General features: G+C 41.7%; 1 protein-coding gene across 3 annotated transcripts in view; it reads right to left on the bottom strand.

Annotated features, from left to right (window-relative positions):
* MCF2 (MCF.2 cell line derived transforming sequence) overlaps nt 1-14,858 on the bottom strand; it is a 157,829-nt gene that overhangs the window by 71,901 nt on the left and 71,070 nt on the right. The gene's annotated exons all lie outside the window — the stretch shown is intronic.

Genomic DNA, 14,858 nt, shown 5'->3' with positions numbered 1-14,858 from the left:
GACCTTGGGAAAACTACTGAAGTTTCCAATGAAGAAAATATGGACACAAAATTTTAGTGGTAGCAATGGTGTGAAATCGTTCCTTGGCTATCTCCTAATTTTGTAAATCAACAATAAATCACTGGTCAAACAACAACAACAAAAAAAAAATCAAAAAAAATCAAATATAGTCCCTAGTCAGCTTGAAAGAAAATTACAGTCTAATAGTGCATTTCAAGGGCTCTCAGCATGATAAGTTGATGGGTGAAAGGAAGGAATTAGAATACTATATACCAGGTAAGCATAAAGCTTCCTAGCCTTAGCAAGGGCAAACAAGTCTTGAAGCACAAAGATGAAATGGGCATAAATGCCATTCCAGTGCACCCAATGTTTCCCCAGCCGCTAGAAAAACGGCGTTATAGTAGATGGTCACAAAAATAATCACTAATTGAAAGAATGCAGAAGACAAAGGGTCCACTATGCAAAGTTAGGGTGGGAAAGATGTGGCCCACTATGAATGAAAATAAGCCTTGTGGTGTGAAGTGCAAGGACCGGTGTGAGGATCCCGGTTCAAGCCCCCGGCTCCCCACCTGCAGGGGAGTCGCTTCACAGGCAGTGAAGCAGGTATGCAGGTGTCTTTCTCTCCCCCTCTCTGTCTTCCCCTCCTCTCTCCATTTCTCTCTGTCCTATCCAACAACAATAACAACAACAACAATAAAACAACAAGGGCAACAAAAGGGAATAAATAAATAAATATAAAAAATTTTAAAAAGAAAATAAGCCTCGTGTCACTGCCTATATGCCAACTATCCTGGCAACACCACTGTAGGTCCTGTACAGAAAAATCCCGTGGAGTACTTAGACAATAATAATAATAATAATAATAATAATAATAATAATAATAATAACCCCACCTGCAGGGGAAAAGCTTTGTGAGTGGTGAAGCAGTGTTGCAGGTGTCTCTCTCACTCACTATCATCCCCTTCCTTTTTAATTTCTGGCTGTCTCTATCCAATAAATAAATATAATCCAAAAAAAATTAAACTAAATTGGCAGTGAAGCTCAGAGACTTTAAGTGCAGTTTGCCCTCGCTGGTAAAATCTTCATTTGCTCCTGAGTCAGGTGCTTTATCCCCTCTTCTCTCTCCAGATTTTACTCACTAAACTTCCTCACCTTTCTTTTCTTTTTTTATTAGTGATTTACTATATTACAAAATAACAGGAGTACAATTCCACACCTTTCCCACCACCAGAATTCTGTGTCCCCATTCCCTCCATTGGAAACTGCAGTGGTTCTCCCAAAATCACAGATATTGATTGACTATTATTTCTATAACTATCTATCTATATGTCTGTCTGTCTGTCTGTCTGTCTATCTATCTATCTATATTTGGCCATTTATTCCATGGTTCTGCCTGCTCTTCAATTTTAAGTCACACATACACCTATTACTACTTCTGAATGGCTTTCCTTTTCTCCTCTTCTTTCTCCAGTTTCTGACAGAATTGGAGTTCAGAGCCCTCTTGTTATCTTTCCCAAACATTTCTCCCTGCTCTGGGAGTATGGACCGGAATTCTTTTGGAGGTGCAGAGTTCTGACTTCTGTAATTGCTTCTCCGCTGGACATGAGTGTTGACAGGTGGATCCATACCCCCAACCTGTGTCTATTTTTCCCCAGTGGGCTAGGGCTCTGGAGAGGCCTTGCCTCTTTTAGTCTACCCCTTTAGAATGAACCCAGGTCCCCATGCATGACTGACACTACTAAATCATCTCCTCAGATCAAATTTTCCTCTCTATTTTAGGGAGAGGGAGGGAGGGAGAGAGAGAGAGACAGAGAGAGAGACAGAGAGAGATAGGGAGAGGGAGGGAGAGAGAGAGAGAGAGAGAAGGACACACACAGAGAGAGAGAGAGACAGAGAGAGAGAGAAGAAAGGGAAGGACATCAAAGCACTGGGGGCCAGGCAGTAGCGCAGCGGGTTAAGCACACATGACACAAAGCACAAGGACTGGCTCAAGGATCCCGGTTTGAGCCCCCGGCTCCCCACCTGCAGGGGAGTCGCTTCACAAGCAGTGAAGCAGGTCTGCAGGTGTTTATCTTTCTCTCCCCCTCTGGTTCTGTCTCCCCTCCTCGCTCAAATTTTCTCTGTCATATCCAACAATTGTTGTCATATCAATGGCAACAATGGCAATAGGGACAACAACAAGGACAACAAAAAATGGGGGGAAAACATCAAAGTATTGTTTAACCATAGATGAAACTCCCTTGGTGCTACCCGTGGTGCTGCCATGTGATGTTAGGATTGAACCGGGGTCTCATCTATGATAAGGCCTTCACAGTACTTGCTGAGCCATCAGCTCTCAGTCTCATGTTAGCTCATCTCTTAAAAGAGGTGTCATTTTTCACAAGACATGTTAAAACCCCTCCTACCCTATGGTTTTGTTAATTAATCCTTTCTTAAATTAAAAAAAAAAAGAAATACAATTTCAAAAGAGGTGTCATTCAGAAAAGCTAGAGGACAGTAATACTGGGAAGGGGTGGGGACAAGACCAATCAAGGGGAGATGAGAGGTTCTGCCTGTGTGTTAAAGACTATACTGTAAACCAGTGTGTATTTGGTAATGTTTTTGCATGCGTTGCTTCAATTTAGAGATTTCTATGCAATGGAAGAAATAACTGAATATTGGCCCTAGATCAAATTGATGGGGTTTACGGTTAACAATATTTATATACTTTTCCCAGGTTTGGGAGCTACTCTCTCCTCTGCTCCAGCTATCTAGTCCTATTTCCAATTCTGACACCATCTCCCCAGACACCACCTTTGGTCCACCTGCACGTTAGCTGCTGGGCCTTGGAAAAAATTAGTAAAGTCATGGGCCTCTTGGAATATACCTAAAATAGATCTACTAGCTTTTTCCAAAATGGAGACCCCCAAATCTCATCTTCTATATCCTTGCCTTTAGTTTCCTGATTATTAAACAGTTAGTTCTGCTTTATATCTTAATGCTTTTCAGCCACCACCTTGCAGACTAGGAGTATGGGTTGACTTGCCATTGCCCATGTTCAGCAGAGAAACAATTACAGAAGCCAGACCTTCCACCTTTTGCACCCCATAATGACCCTGGGTCCAAGCCCCCAGAGGGAGAAAGAAGAGGAAAGCTTTCAAGGGATGGGATGGGATACAGAGCTCTAGTGGTGGGAATTGTGTGTAATTGTACCCCTCTTATCCTATGGTCTTGTCAATATTTCCATTTTAAAAATAAAATAACAAAAAAAAAAAACCTCAAAATTTTGCAAACCAGCATCAAACCACAAAAAAAGGTGGAAAAAAGGTTGAAACAGTACTAGAAAGATAGGCAGGAATCCGATTAGGAAAAGATCCTGGTGAGTTGTTTGTTTGTTTGTTTGTTTTCCCCTTTGAAGGCCTGGGGAGACCTTAGGAGGTTTTAAACCACAGAGCCACACAATCAGATGTGCATTTGGGGTGACTTTGGTTTTGGGAAAGGACTGGACTTAGACAACACAGTCTGTGAGTCTGACACAGAAGTTAGGAGACAGGTCAAGTATAACCAAGGCGGGGAAGACATGTTCCTGAACTAGAGCAGTAACAGCCAGGAACAAAGCAGAGCTTCTGATAGACAGAAAAAACAAACAAACAAACAAACAAAAAAACGGTGGCTGAATGTGTCTGATGAGGAAAGAAAGATGGGACGGTCAATTTCCAGATTGCTGGCTTGAGTCACTAGGCAAATGATTCAACAGTCACTGATCTGAAGAACATGAGAGAAACAGGTCTGGGAAGTACACAGTGACAGCACTGATCTCCCCAGGAATGAGACTATTCCTGTGAGAGCAAAGCTCTCACAGTAGCCCCATCCAGGGCCAGCTGATCAAAAAAAAAGCAGGGAACCAAGTAGAAAGGAGAGAGAAGCAGAATCAGTATCCACAGAAGGCACAGGAAAGGAGTCCAGGCAGGGTTTGCCAGGGACTTTTGTGCTGCATGGTATGAATCAGCTGTTGCCTCTATCTGATAAAGTGGTTTCTCTCAAACAGTGACAGCTGTATAGATAGTGCTTCCATGATAATTCTACATTCTAATCAGATCACTGTAAGTAAACCTTTCTGATGATTCTGTCACACAGTCTCCCTCCTGATTTCCTTCCAAATCTTTTGGTGACTTGCTTGCCCCCCCCACACACACACAATTATACATTTACATAAAAATGTGCCATCAAGGGAGAAAACTTCATTTATTGCCTATATGATTACATTTACAGTGTATTTCATTATAGGATTATTTTGGACTCGTCATAGAGCTTCCGTGCATAATCTTCCTAGGACACATGGATTCTGTTACTCTCAGATTCTACTAGTTACTCTCAGATTTAACAGCCTGTTGATAAAAAAGATTCTTTTACATATTAGCTTAATGATGATTATAAACAGCTGGGTGACATTCAAACGTTTCACCTGATTTGTCACTTGAATTGTTTTGCAAACTAAATCATACAGTTCAAACAAAACACACTCTGTCCACCTCTCATGCCCATTAAATCCCATGAATTAATCAGATATCTAAGTTTTTTTTCCACTCCAGTATATTCACTTATCCAAGACCTTAGCAGATGCTGATTATTATACTGAAATCATAAACTCACAAGAATGACTACTTTTCACAGATTCTCTGTAGTAATATATATCCGGGACCTCTCAAAGTCTTAAGTTAGAGAAAGGAAGTGAAAGTGTCACTTTGCTTGTTTGTTTGTTTGTTTCAGATAGAGACAAGCAACAAGGCACAGAGAGAGAGAGGTGAAAGAGAAAAAGACAACAGCACTGACATTGATTTTTCAATGTTGTTGAAGAGTTTCCTGATCTCAGACTTTCAAATACTTGTTATTTATAAAGTCTACTGATTTGGGGTGGGGGGTGCTGGGTAGTAGCACACTCAGTTAAGCACGTATATGGACCGGGGTTCAAGAGGGTCTATCCTCCCTCGTGGGGAAGGGGCACTTTACAAGCAGTGAAGCAGGTCTGCAGGTGTCTATCTTTTTCTCTCCCTATCTCCCCTGCCCTCTCAATTTCTCTCTGTCCTGTCAAATAAAATAGAAAAAATGGCTGCTGGGAGTGCTATGCTGTTGTGCTGGCATCCACCCTAGTGATAAACCTGGTGGCATTTTTTTTAAAAAAAAAAGTTTAAAAATCAAAATCCTACTGATTTTTACCCATGTCTCCATGCTTGATAGAACATGTTTGCTTGTCATTTTTAGCAGGTACATTTCTTAGTACAAAATACCATGAGGCCTGCTTCCTGAAGGACCCCACCAAGGCTGTTCTTTGTTACAACTCCCATGCTCTAAGGCAGAGGTCTAGAATAGGTCATGAGTTAAATCATAACCAGCCCATAGCTGAACCTCAAAAAAATAACCCAGTAAAAAATGGGCAACCTATCTGAACAGACACTGCTCTAAAAAGACATTCATATGGCCCACAGACATATTTAAAAAATGTTCCACATGACTTATCATTCAAGAAATGCAAACTAAAACCATAATGAGTGGCTGAGAAAGTTGTGGTCTATATACACAATGGAATACTACCCAACTATTAAGAATAGTGAATTCACCTTCTTCACCTCCTCTTGGATGGAGCTTGAAGGAATCATGTTAAGGGAGGTAAGTCAGAAAGAGAAGGTTGAATATGGGACAGAATCTGAGAAATAAGAACAGAAAGGGGAAACTCAAAGCACAGCTTGGTCTGGATTTGGTGTACTCCACCAAAGCAAAGGACTCTGGGGGCTGGGGGTGGGGTTCAGTCCTGGTGCATAATGGTGGAGGAAGACCTAGGCTGAGGTTGAGTGTTTTTCAGAAAACTGAGTAATTTTACACATGTACCAACAACTGTATATACTGTTTACTGTAAAGCTTTAATCCCTTCAATATAATTTTTTAAGGGATGACAATCTTGAATGCCTACTATGTGTTGATGGGCAATAAATACCTAGACAGCAGGCTTTAATGAAAACAGGATGAATGGCGTTAAAAAAAATGGCAACTCACACCCTTCCTAGAAGGGGAGGAGGAGCAGATGATGTTGGGAACTTCAGCCAACAGGCAGGCATGGGGAGGGGCACTCACTGGCCAGTTCCAGCTCAAAATTGTCATGTGGAAAGGTAGACCCAGTTTTGCCAAATCTTTTGGTTTCTCAAGGAAAAATCAAACATCCAGGTTGCAGACAATCTTCAAGATTCTTAAAAATGGGAAGCAGATGGCAAGTCTATTGAGACATTAAACAAATCTCCACTATGATCACCAGTTTACAACCTCTAAGCTAAAGTTTCCTCTATCTGAGTACAGACCAGTTTCATAGTGTCTCTGTCTCTGCCTCTGTCTCTGTCATCTACTGGCTATGACACTGGAGGAGACAGCATTTTTGAGAAATTTTACTCCAAATGGTTATTTGGACTGAAGGTCAACTTGCATGAGTTTGCATGCAGTGTGTGTGTGTGTGTGTGTGTGTGTGTGTGTGTGTGTAAGGAGAAAGTCCTTTTTCTCCATATGTATATATTTGGGGTTTTTGTTGCTGCCCTTTTTTTTTCCCCAGAGCACTAGTTGAGGCTGGTGCAGGGGATTGAACTTGGCACCTTGGAGCCTAAGGCATGAGAGACTCTTTGTATAACTATGCTATCTCCCCTGCCCTCTCGGAGGATATTTGTATAACTAAAGGCCTCAACATAATCATTATAAAGCCAACACTTAAATTAACAAACAATACATAGCAACTCACAAACAGTTATGGGATACACATATCCAACAACAAATGAAACTGAAGACCAGTGAGCTCTTCCATTCCATCTGGGGGCCTCTGTTTCTAAATTACCTGGTGTGCTGCTTTAGTCTGTATGGTTATATAAACATGAAAGACAGAATTTCTTTTCTTTCTTTTTTTTTTTTTTGCCCCAGCCAAACCCAGATTTTAAAACTATAAATCATTTTTGGGAACTTGTGAAAAATAGCAAAGGGGTGTGGACCAAGAGTCAGTCTTATTTCATTTTGGTGTGTGTGTGTGTGTTTTCAGAAAGAAAGGGATGAAGGAAGGAAGGAGAGAAAGAGAAAGCATGAGATGAGAGAGAGGAAACATCATGGAAGCCAGATGGTGGCGCACCTAGCTGAGCACACAGATTATAATGCACAAGGACTTAGGTTCGAGCCCCCAGTCCCCACCTGCAAGGGGAAAAATTTATCAGTGATGAAGCAATGCTGCAGGTATCTGTCTCTGTCCTTCTTCCTCTCTTTCCCTCTCGACTTCTGACTGTCTCTATCCAATCAATAAATAAAGATAACATTTAAAAAAAGAGAGGAAACAGCCTGAATTTGTAGTCCTCTTGGTTTCTTTAATTTTATTTTATTTTTTAGTTTCAAGATGAGATTGCTTAAAGGCAGTTGAGTCAGAATGAAATGAATGAGTTGCCTTCATAGGATCAGAACCATTGTTCCAATCACCTGGCCTAGCTTTCTGCTGCAGCTGTTAACTTCTTTGACTGAACAGACACAAACCTGGCTCTCTCTACCCTTTTCCTCCAAAAAGAGAAATTTGCTCCACCTTTTCAGTTACCCCAGATCACCCAGTTAGATAGCCTTATAGCAGGAGGGATGTCCAATAAGTAGCAGCCAAAGGCATAAACTTGATGACTGTTTTGTTGCTCAAATCTGGGAAAGAGCGTCCTTTAATGGTCTTCAGTGCGATATGGGAGATAATTCATAACCCACTGAACCCTCTTTGGATCTAATAGTTCTTTAACAATGGAGATAGACCCTTGTACAACATAAAGAGTTGGGCTACTTTCACTCTACAACCAAGTTCTATTCCTAGAGCTATTTTTGTTTTAATGTTTGGGTGTAAGAAATTTAGTCACAGCAGGAGGGAACCACTAGTCAAAGAGTGGAAGCAGCAGCCTAAATGCCCACCATCAGATGACTGACTAAAGAAGTTATAGGATATATATTCCACGGAATACTACTCTGCAATCAAAAGGATGACAGTGTGTCCTCTGGAACAAAATGCATGGAACTGAGGTGATTGTGCTTAGCGAAATAAGTAAAGAAATGAAAGAAAACAACCAGATGGTTTCACTTATATGGGGAATCTAGAGGTCTGATTTACATGAACTTGCCAAAAAGAAAAAATTAAAAATCCAAACATAACTGAAGCAAGCAAACCGTAAAAATTGTGAGAACTGTGTGGGTTATCTTTGTGAGGTAGGAGGGTGGGGACTCAAAACTTTGGTACTAGGTGTGGTGTGGAACTATACACTGTCTTCTTACGATCTTCTTACAAACTACTAATAGAATTTTTTTTAATTTTAAAATATCCTCTCCTAGGGATATACTCCAAGAACAACATAACCCCCAACCAAAAAGATATGTGTACGCCTATGTTCATAGCAGCACAATTCGTAATAGCTAAATCCTGGATGCAACTCAGGTGCCTAACAACAGATGAGTGGCTGAGAAAGCTGTGGTATATATACACAATGGAATACTATACAGCTATCAAGAACAATGAACCCACCTTCTCTGACCCATCTTGGACAGAGCTAGAAGGAATTATGTTAAGTGAGCTATGTCAGAAAGATAAAGATGAGTATGGGATGATCCCACTCATCAACAGAAGTTGAGAAAGAATATCTGAAAGGGAAACTAAAAGCAGGATCTGACTAAATTGAAAGTAGGGCACCAAAGTAAAAACCCTGTGGTGAGGGGGAGGGTGGATGTTTGGCTTCATGGGGAGGGGATGGGATGGGACACAGTCTTTTGGTGGTGGAAATGATGTTTATGTACACTCCTATTAATTCCTAGTCATATAAATCATTATTTAATTAATATGAGAGGGGAAAAATGATTGAATGTCTCAAAATTTTTTAATGCACAGACCACAGGCCGAGTCTTTGCTATGTTGACTCTTTAAAACTTAGACAAGGGAGAACAGGAGCAACCGGTGGCATAGATATATACAAATAATGTCAAAGGACATAAATTATTGGTGATGTTGTGTATGATACAGCAAATCCTAACAAAGAGATTTTTCAAAGTTAACCCAAATGCCAAATAATATGATTATAGCAATAATTATCTATTGCCTTCTTAAACCCTAAGACAGCAGGAATTTCCCACTTCCTCTATAGAGCCTATATTTCTCCAGTCCTGGAACCTCTAGGGTGGGGCTCACTTTCCTGCATGCTTCTCTCAATTCATACCAAATGATATGGTGATTCCAACCTAATCAATGCAAGGAGTACCACCTCAGCATGCTTCACTTCAGACTGTGTCCAGAGACGTCAGGCATGGAATGTCAACCCTTCAGCCTCATTACTCAGGTGAGACCTTTCCTTTCATAGGATTCTCTAGTTCCATTCCAAGTGGTTCACTTCCTAACAAAGTCCCAAAACATAGATCTAGACCAGGTCCCATGAGATAGAGCCTATGTTCACATGTATCCATAAATTAGGGCAAAATATATACCTGAAAGCAAAAGTACACAATAGTCTTCAGTGAGTCAGTATGAAGTTCATAATGAAATAGTGTCTACTTAGACTTAGATAACCTCCTCACCTATTTCCTATTATACTACCCTCACTCACTCCCAAGCTTTCCTTATCAAACCAAGGATTACAAAAGCTGAATAAGGGCAAGAGACTGGCATACTTTAATAATGGCTCTTTAGTCACTGTCAGGCCACCCCATCAGCTGGGGCCCTAGTCTGGGAGTCCTGGGATTCCCAAACAGACAGGATGTGCCTAGACCTCAAATAAATCCCTCTTTCTATTGTTACCAGTCATTTCTATCAGGAACAACAAAATAGACCCTTTTGTGGGCCCCATAGGACCTTGCCCTCAACATGGATCAACAACAATAGAGAATGTTCCATCCTCCGAAGGGAGGCTGGACAACATACTCTATGCTACACCTGAGGAAGATGGGTCCTTAAATTGGGGCAGCTTGGAACATTCCTACTCATGACCACAGAATGTGAGCTCAGATCTACAGGGTTGCAAAGGTCACATAGGCTCCTAAGCTGAATATGGGCCCCAGATCACATCAACTCGATGGGGTTTACAGTCAACAATAATTATACACCTTTCCCATATTTGGGAGATACTCTCTTCCCTGATCCAGCTTTCTAGCCCTTTTTCCAGACATGACATCATCTCCTCAGACAATAACTTGGATCCAACTGCATATCAGATTTAAGGCTCAGGGAAAAAAAAACTAGTATAGCCATAGGACCTTTGGAATATAGCTAAAATATGCCTACTAGCTATCTACAAAATGGAGACCTCCCTCCAACTCTTCATCTGCACTACTCCAGCCTTTAGGTTCATGATTAGTCAACAACTTGTTCAGCTTTATATGTTAACTCTCTTTTCAACCACCAGGTTCCAGATGCTAGCATGATGCCAACCAGACTTCCCTGGACAGACAACCCCACCAATGTGTTCTGGAGCTCCGATTCCTCAGAACCCCACCCCACTAGGAAAGAGAGAGGCAGGCTGGGAGTATGGATCAACTTGCCAACACCCATGTTCAGCGGGGAAGCAATTACAAAAGCCAGACCTTCCACCTTCTGCATTCCCTAATGACCTTGGGTCCATACTCCCAGAGGGATAAAGAATAGGAAAGCTATCAGGGGAGATGATGGGATACAGTTTCTGCTGGTGGGAACTGTGTGGAGTTGTACCCCTCCTATCCTATGGTTTTGTCAATGTTTCCTTTTTATAAATAAATTAAATAAATTAAAAAATCATAAATAATAAATAAATTATATTTGAACTTTCTTCCTTAAAAGGGGGGGAGGTTGGGCGGTAACACAGAGGGTTAAGTGCAGGCAGTGCAAAGCACAAGGACCTTCATAAGGAGATCAGTTTGAGCCCCCAGCACCCCACCTGCAAAGGAGTCGCTTCACAAACAGAGAGCAGGGCTGCAGGTGTCTCTCTTTCTCTCCCCCTCTCTGTTTTCCCCTCCTCTCTCCATTTCTTTCTGTCCTAACAAGGGTGACAACAATAACAATAGTAACTACAACAACCCCCCCAAAAAAAAAAACAAGGGCAACAAAAGGGAAAATAAATAAATAAAATTATTATTATTATTTTTATTTAAGAAAGGATTAATTAACAAAACCATAGAGTAGGAGGGGTACAACTCCACACAATTCCCACCACCCAATCTCCATATCCCACCCCTCCCCTGATAGCTTTCCCATTCTCCATCCCTCTGGGAGTATGGACCCAGGGTCATTGTGGGTTGCAGAAGGTGGAAGGTCTGGCTTCTGTAATTGATTCCCCACTGAACATGGGCGTTGACTGGTCAGTCCATACTCCCAGTCTGACTCTCTCTTTCCCTAGTAGGGTGTGTCTCTGGGGAAGCTGAGCTCCAGGACACATTGGTGGGGTCTTCAATCCAGGGAAGCCTGGCCAGCATCCTGATGGCATCTGGAACCTGGTGACTGAAAAGAGAGTTAACATACGAAGCCAAACAAATTGTTGAGCAATCATGGACCCAAAGCTTGGAATAGTGGAGAGGAAGTGTTAGGGAGGTACTCACTGCAAACTCTAGTGTACTTCTGCTCTCAGGTATATATTTTGCAGTAGTTTATGGATACGTGTGAACATATGCTCTCTCTCACAGACACTGGTGTATACCTAGGTTTTGGGACTTTGTTAGAAAGGGAACCACCTGAGATGAAATTAGAGTGTACTATAAAAGGAAAGGTATCACCTGAGTAATGAAGCTGAAGGGTTGTCATTCCACACGTGAAGTCTCTGGACACAGTCTGAAGCATGTTGAGGTGGCAATCGTTGTGTTGGTTAGGTTGTGATGGGCGGATGCAATATTATTTGATATGGATTGGGAGAGGCATATGGGAAAGTGGGCCCTATCCAAGGGTTCCAGGACTGGGGGAAGTAGGGGCTCTATAGTGGAGATGTGACGTTCCTGCTGTCTCAGGGTTCAAAAAGACAATCGATAGTTAATGTTATCATCACATTATTTGGTAATTGGGTTAACTTTGAAAAGTCCTTTTGTTAGGGTTTGCTGTACAGTACCCAGTATCTTGTATATAGCTGTGCTATTGGATGCTTCTGATCTACTTGGTCTAGGCTTTTGAGAGAGTCCGCATATCAAATACACAGCCTATATATTTAAAAGATTCAGTTTGTGTTTTGAAAAACTTTGAGACATACAATTGATTTTCCCCTTCTCAAATTAACTAGTGATTTATATGTCTACATTTTGCTAGGAGTGTACATAAACACCATTCCCACCACCAAAAGACTGTGACCCATCCCTCCCACCCACTCCCACCCCCCACTGGCCCAGGAAGCAGCATGTCTATTTTTTTTTTTAAAAAAAAAAAAGGAGAGGAACCACTGAGGGAAATTCTATATATGTGGCAGTGTTGGCTGTCTATACTCCATTACAAGGCCACTTTACCATTCCCAGAGTGGCAGGTATTGTGGCCTGTTTGACATATGAGCACACAGAAGCAGAATGGTGCAGGGTTTGTCCAAGATTACAGTTAGCAATGGCTCCTAGGCCCATGTGTGTCCTAAAAGTAAGCTCCTGCAATGGCCCAAACTCAACTTTGCAAAGACTGAATATATACTCAAACATGCTGCCCAGTGTTTAGGGATGATTTAACCTTGACATCTACAAAACTGGGGCAGATATTAACAGTCAAAACACACTGTTGGAAACCACTCAGAATTATGGATCCCAGCAAATGGTGACTATGATTATCAAATAACATTTTTTTTACTTTTTATTTATAAAAAGGAAACTGACAAAAAACATAGGATAAGAGAGATACAACTCTACACAATTCCCACCACCAGAACTCCATATCCCATCCCATCCCATCCCCTGATATGTTTGACTGTGCTAAGGTTCAAACCATCTCTTTAGAATTTACTAGGGTGATTCTCATAACCACAAGTTACAGAGAAGTGTTTCCAATGGCATAAGCTTGTAGTTCCGCAGTCTTCTCCCAGAGTCCCCCTTCACAGAGTACAGGAAAGGACTCTGTTTCGAGCCATCAGGTTCCAGATGCTACCATGATGCCAAACGGACTTCCCTGGGCAGACGACCCCACCAATGTGTCCTGGAGCCCCGCTTCCCCAGAGACCCACCCCACTAGGAAAAGATAGAGGCATGCTGGGAGTATGGATCGACCTGTCAATCAGCGGGTAAGAATTACAGAAGCCAGACCTTCCACCTTCTACATCCCACAATGACCCTGGTTCCATACTCCCAGAGGGTTAAAGAATAAGAAAGCTATCAGGGGAGAGGATGGGATACAGAGTTCTGCTGGTGGGAATTGTGTGGATTTGTACTCCTCTTATCCTATGGTTTTGTCAATGTTTCCTTTTTGTAAATAAAAAAAGAAAAGAAAAAGAGGAGTTCTCCACACAAGATGATTTGTCATGTGACCTCAGAGGTAGGGGCATTGCTAGGCAACACTTCTTGTGGGTCACCCTTCTTCTATTTTCAACTGCTCTCTCCCACTTGGTCACAGTCTTTGCAGTTTCCACTAAGCTCAAATCTCGCTTTCAATTTTAAAATCAACTAGACCATTCCTTTGGGTGCTAGGCGCTAGTTATCGCCTCCAGAAGTGGCCTCCCTCAAGAAATCTTTCAACTTCAAATCACTGTGTCACCAGCCAAGTCTCCCATTTTCCACTCTGGTGAAGCCTTATTCCTGTAGGCTGAACAAATCTGTCTTCCACCATGGCTTTGGGCTTCAGACTTAATCCAATCAATTCCATATCAAACTATCTCTTCCTAGGGGCCACTTAAAGTAATCCAGTTAAAAAGCAAGTGGCAGAAAGAAACAGAAGCATATGTTCTTGCCTAAGGTCCAAACAAAATGTCCTCTCACTTTGGAGTCCTTCCTCATCAGCCAAAAGTCCTTCCATAATATTTATGAACATGTCATCCTTCCTCTGCTAGAATGAGAGCTTCTTAAGCATGGCAGATCTTTTATATTTACCTTTACAACCTCTATTGTATATAATCTCTGTAGTATTTGATGTGTACTCATGAGTACCTGTGTGTTGCACTTGTCTGTGTATATATACATGGAACTCAGGCATGAGAAAGCTTCTAGGAAGAGGGCTGGGCGGTAGCATACTCATTTAAGCATAAGGACCTGCACAAAGAACCGTGTTTAAGCCCCTAGATCCCTGGGGGCGGGGGGCAATGCTTCACAAGCAGTGAAGCAGGTCTGCAGGTGTCTCTCTCCCTCTCTATCTCCCCCTCCTCTCTCAAGTGCTCTCTGTCCTAGTCAATAAAAATGAAAAAATGGCCATCAGGAGCACCAAGCCCCAGCAGTAATCCTGGAGGCCAAAGAAAAGAAAGAAAGCATCTAGGTATACACAACAGATTTTGAAACTTTCTGCTTATCACTGTGTTGTTGTTGTTGTTATTGTTTTAACCAGAGCACTGGTCAGCTCTGGTTTATGTTGGTGCAGGGGATTGAACCAAGGACTTTGGATCCCTAGGAATGAGGAGTCTCTGTGAATAACCATCATGCTGTCTCCTCTACCCATGATTTCAAATGTTTCTGTAACCTAGACAAGGTGATGCTTTTGAGAACAAATGTATTTATGTCAATTGCATTCAAGACTGCCAAGCACCCATACAGGACATTTGTTGTTCACTTTGAATTGCCTGTGAAAAGTCTGAAATTGTTATTCTCCTAATACAAAAATCACACACAGTGTGCGAGACACAATTTCACCAAACGAAAGGATTCCTATCCAAACTGTAGTAGAAAACTCAAGGTTCTGCACTGCTGTATTAGAAAGGAAATCGTTTACTCACCCATCCGTGTTC

The sequence above is a fragment of the Erinaceus europaeus genome, chromosome X, assembly GCF_950295315.1.
Source record: "Erinaceus europaeus chromosome X, mEriEur2.1, whole genome shotgun sequence".
Lineage (NCBI taxonomy): Eukaryota > Metazoa > Chordata > Mammalia > Eulipotyphla > Erinaceidae > Erinaceus > Erinaceus europaeus.
The sequence above is the reverse complement of the archived record's forward strand: the minus strand, read 5'-3'. Positions and strand labels throughout refer to the sequence as shown.